Genomic DNA, 4,688 nt, shown 5'->3' with positions numbered 1-4,688 from the left:
CAGCAATGAGCCTGCACGTGGCTGCACTGGCTTGGCCCAACTTGTTGCCAGTAGCAGCTGCATGCACACCTTGGGGAGTACAGTGGAGAAGCAACCAGGGCTGCGCTGCCCCTAGCCCCTTCCTCGACCATGCACCCCAAGGCTCACGTGCAGCTACCACCAGCCATGGAGCCAGGCCAGGGCTTCAGACCCTGACACAGTTGTTTGCAGCTTGCCCACCGCCCTGCAAGCAGTCTGGACTCTGTGGTGGCAACAGCTGTACCCACACCGCCGGGGCACACAGCAGGGGAGGGGCTGGGGTTGCACTGCCCCAGGCTCCTTTCCCACCATGCCCCATAAGACATGTACGCAGCCACCACTAGGCACAGAGCTGGGCCAGGGCACCAGATCCAGCCCGGGCTCTTATTAAGGCTTATTAAATGAGGTTGTTCATCTTGCAATGCCAGTGGCAGAGCTGAAGCGTCTGAGTGGTATAGGTTTTTCCCCTGCGGTATTCTCTATTTGCTGCACCAGAGTGCAGGATCTTATTATACTGGGTCGCAATGTACATAAAAAGAAGACTTCGCTGTGCCTTGAAGAGCTTCCCATCAGAGTCAAGAGCCTCTGAAAAGGGTGGGTAAAAAGATGCACAGCATTATTCCCCTATTCAAGAATAAAGAAGAAGTCTGCAGCAGAGCTGGGAGTGAAACACCATTTCCGACATGCTAGCGTCTTAAACACAGGATTGTCCTTCCTGTCTTAATCGCTTGCCAACTAAAAAAAAAGAAAAAGGATGCCGGAAAAGGCAGCAGTGGAGCATGATGCCAGATGGATACATGGATTCAACCACAATTTCCTTTAGTATTTGACTGTCTAATTAATCTAACAGGAAGCTTGCAAACGTACCGATATTCCTTTGGTAACTAGACCTGCCTTGATAGTTTAACATTGTTCTGTAGTGGAAACGTGTATTTTTGTAACTGCACGGTAAGATCCCTAGTTGAAAGATGGTCCTTGGAAAAGAAGAAGAGAGCAGTGTTACGTTCACCTAATCATGTACCACATTACCTCTTAAGGCGCTATCACCTCAGTAGCTATGCAATTCAGATGCATAGTGCTTTCGCTCGGAGAGACTAGGGCGTTCTTGCTGTGAAACCTCATTAAGTAAAAACAGCAAAGGGCCCTTCTGCAGTTTAAGAACATCTCAGTGGCTCGCAGCATCAGGAAAATGCACAAGGTGCCAACGTCCCGGAAACATCGCTTGGTAGGAAAGTGCTACTTCCATGGACTTGGCTGGCTCTGCACGTGAATCACTTGCTAACTATTATTTTGAAATCGGAAAAGGGGCAAAGTCAAGGCGTGATTCCTTGAGCAGCAGCTTTGGTTTTTGCTGTGATTGAGCACTGAGGGACTGATAAAGGGCTCCGGATCACACGATGGCGTCCCACGCACCAAAGCTTTGGTGACTCGGCTGTTTGAATGCTCAAGTGTATGTTTAGCAGCGCGGTCTCAGGAGCCGAGCTGCATGAGGCCATAGATGTAGGTTCTGTTTGTGGTTCCAGCCTGGCCCGCTTGGTGACTTTGGGCGAGTCGTTTCCCTTCTCTGTCTCCTGTTTTGCCCCCCTCTCTCAAATGGGCTTAACGGTGACATGTGGAACTCTTTGACGCCACTGGTTAAAGATGCCTTGCTCAGGCCCAATATTGCTATTCGTCATAGCTGGTGGGATTAAAGGTGGGCTTAACGGTGACATGTGGAACTCTTTGACGCCACTGGTTAAAGATGCCTTGCTCAGGCCCAATATTGCTATTCGTCATAGCTGGTGGGATTAAAGGTGCAAGCCTACCAAGGTGTTCTTGCTGCAGGCTTTCTAGGTGAACTCAGGAATGGGTGTCAGGAAATCTTGCAGGCATGCCTGCTCTAATGGGGTCTCTAACCTAAGCAAGGAGCCTCAGGGATTCAAACTGTGCTCCGTACACTATAGCACTCTCCTCTCCTCTGTTCCTAGTCACTAATTAGAGCTGCTGCAGACAATGCTGCTAAAAGTGCCACTGTTTGATACCTCTAGATCAGCGGTTTGCAACCTCTTTACACTCAAAAGACTGCTAGGTAGACTCAAAGCCCCCCTTGGACAATGCCAGCTCTTAGTTTTCCCTCTTTTTTTTTTTTTTTTTTTGACTGCAGAGCCGTTTCCCTATTGCAGAGAACTCGGAAGGACCACGGGGATAGATTGCTGTTTGAAATCTCTGCCTTTATCTGGTGAATTTGGTTGGCAAACGTAATGGTGTGAACACTGGGCAGAATCCCCCAGGCCCCTTGGAAGAAATTGCAAGGCACCTCAGGGTGCATCGATGGTGATCGCGGGAACGGCTCGGCCAGGCCTCTACCCAAAATCTTGGTGACCAAATTAAAATGACAGCGCATCTTGCCCAAAAATGCAAAGTGACAGCTGGTACCATACGAAATAGAATGACCTCAGTTGGCTTTATTCTCTGTGCTCGATCATGTCAAATCCAGGAAATTGTGAACAGAGACCTAACGCGCTCATCACACGTGTGTGTATCTAAGAAAGCGGGTGCAGGCAAGGAAACCACATATTCATTTCAATGGATTCAGCAGCTACACGAGACAAAAGGCTAAAGATGCATCTCATGGGAAACCTCTGAAAGGTGCAGGGTGGATGCCCTGTACGTGACAAATGCGCCCTGCTCACATTTCTCTAAATGGGCCTCCAGTGTCACAGGTGTTACAAATGTCTCAACCGTTCAACGTATGTCTGGAGTTTGGTAAACAGAGCATCGCTGGCCCATGCTACTGCCAATTTGCCCTGCTGATAAGCAAGTACCCAAAGATAGGTCTGGTAACATCTCTAAACATCCTGTTTGGCCCCTTGAGACTCATCGCCTGCTAACTAACCTGTAATTGCAAAGGCTACAGAGGCACACAAGTCTTCACCCCTAGACAAATCCAAAACCGGAGCCAGGCAAAGCGACGGTCCCCCTTTCCCTCCCTGTTTGTCTGGACTCTAATCAGCCAGCTACCAAGGAAAACATACTTTGAAGTTATACACTCAAATGGTTGAAGAACTAAGCAAATTTGCCAGCAAGGTGCACAGTCCCGGAAAAGCAGAGAGAGGTCGCTGCTATGTCGCACCCGGCTTGACCAGCAACGGGTCCTGCTTGGTGAAAGCTGCGCAGCTGGACTGGCTCCCTTGGCCTGCATTGGTGAGAGGACACTCTTGCTGCTAACTATGTACTGGGGCTTTGCGGAGTAGCTCGTTTTATTTTGGAAAGGAGCCTTTTTTCTGTCATTTAGGGGTACAGCTGGCTTGTGGTATTGTCATTAAAGCCTTTCAGCTATTGATGACCCGGGTGTCGTATCAGTTCTTGGGGCACTCGGTTGGAAAACCCGCTTTCTAAGGGCAACAGGTGCTGTGACCCCTGGTTGAGAATCGCAGCTCTGGGAGCTGGAAATACATGCCATCAACCGTAAGGGACATTTGACGTGCGAGTGGGATATTTGCTGCTCCCGAAGGGCTTGGGCCAACAAGTGTCTGTCGGCATCGCTGGGAATAGCAGAGCTGTCTCCCAGCAGATGTCTGGGTAGTTTAGGTCCCCCATGACTACCGCCTCCTTAGCTTTTATGGTCTCCGAGAGCTGCCTCAGGAGCTCTGAATCTAGTTCTTCCCCTTGGTGTGGGGGTCTGTAGCAGACCCCTACCACCAAATCCCTTTCTCCTTGCCCCCCATGTAACCTAACGCACAATCCTTCTACTTCCTCATCCTTCGATTCTGTCTTGATGAGGGTCGATGTGTATTGCTCATTGACATAGAGCACAACCCCTCCCCCTTTCTTCCCCACCCTGTCCTTTCTGTACAGCCTATAACCCTCAATATGTACCGCCCAGTGAATCCCACCAGGTTTCTGTTAGCCCTACTAAGTCGTAGGTGTTTTCTGCAAGCAGGAGTGCTAGTTCATCCTGCTTGTTCCCCATGCTCCTAGCATTAGTATATAGGCACTTGAGCCCTGTGACTGGTGCCTTTGCTGCCCCAGAGCTCCAAATCCCAAGGGGCCCCTTATTTCTTACCTGCTTATTGCTTACCTGTGCTGTAGTGCTGGCCTCCCCATGGCTTGCAGGTTCCCAATGTTCTCCTTCTTCACGCTGGGCTGTCCTTGTGGGTGCCACATGGTTTGGTGGTCCACAGATTCCCCCACCTTCATCTTCCCCTCCCCCCGATGAGCCTAGTTTAAAGCCCGCCCGAGGAGATCCGCCAATCTAGAAGAGAACACATGCTTACCTTTGGGGGACAGGTGAAGGAGGAGGTTGGATAGATTCCTGGCTGGGGTATTATGATCCCAGCACTCCTTCCTGCCCAGGGCAGGGGGACAGACTTGATGATCTATTCAGGTCCCTCCTGACCCTAGAAACTATGAAATTTTGCAGAAAGGTCCCTCCCTACCCTAGAAACTCACAGTAGGCTTACTACACCCTAAGTAACAAATTAAGGCTTGTGCTCCTCTTGGGAACAGTCTGGTACAGGGCTGCTCCTGCCCCACCCTCCTGACCCTAGAAACTATGAAATTTTGCAGAAAGGTCCCTCCCTACCCTAGAAACTCACAGTAGGCTTACTACACCCTAAGTAACAAATTAAGGCTTGTGCTCCTCTTGGGAACAGTCTGGTACAGGGCTGCTCCTGCCCCACTCTGCCCCT

General features: G+C 50.2%; 1 long non-coding RNA gene across 2 annotated transcripts in view; it reads left to right on the top strand.

Annotated features, from left to right (window-relative positions):
- Window positions 1–3,557, top strand: part of LOC102381209 — a 55,613-nt gene extending 52,056 nt beyond the window's left edge. For both annotated transcript variants that reach the window (XR_003092371.1, XR_001359221.2), the window contains exon 7: window positions 2,162–3,557. This is a non-coding gene — a long non-coding RNA (uncharacterized LOC102381209). The remainder of the gene's footprint in view (window positions 1–2,161) is intronic.
- The last annotated feature ends 1,131 nt before the right edge of the window (window positions 3,558–4,688 follow it).

The sequence above is a fragment of the Alligator sinensis genome, unplaced genomic scaffold (assembly GCF_000455745.1).
Source record: "Alligator sinensis unplaced genomic scaffold, ASM45574v1 scaffold1718_1, whole genome shotgun sequence".
In the NCBI taxonomy this organism is placed as follows: Eukaryota; Metazoa; Chordata; order Crocodylia; family Alligatoridae; genus Alligator; species Alligator sinensis.
The sequence above is the reverse complement of the archived record's forward strand: the minus strand, read 5'-3'. Positions and strand labels throughout refer to the sequence as shown.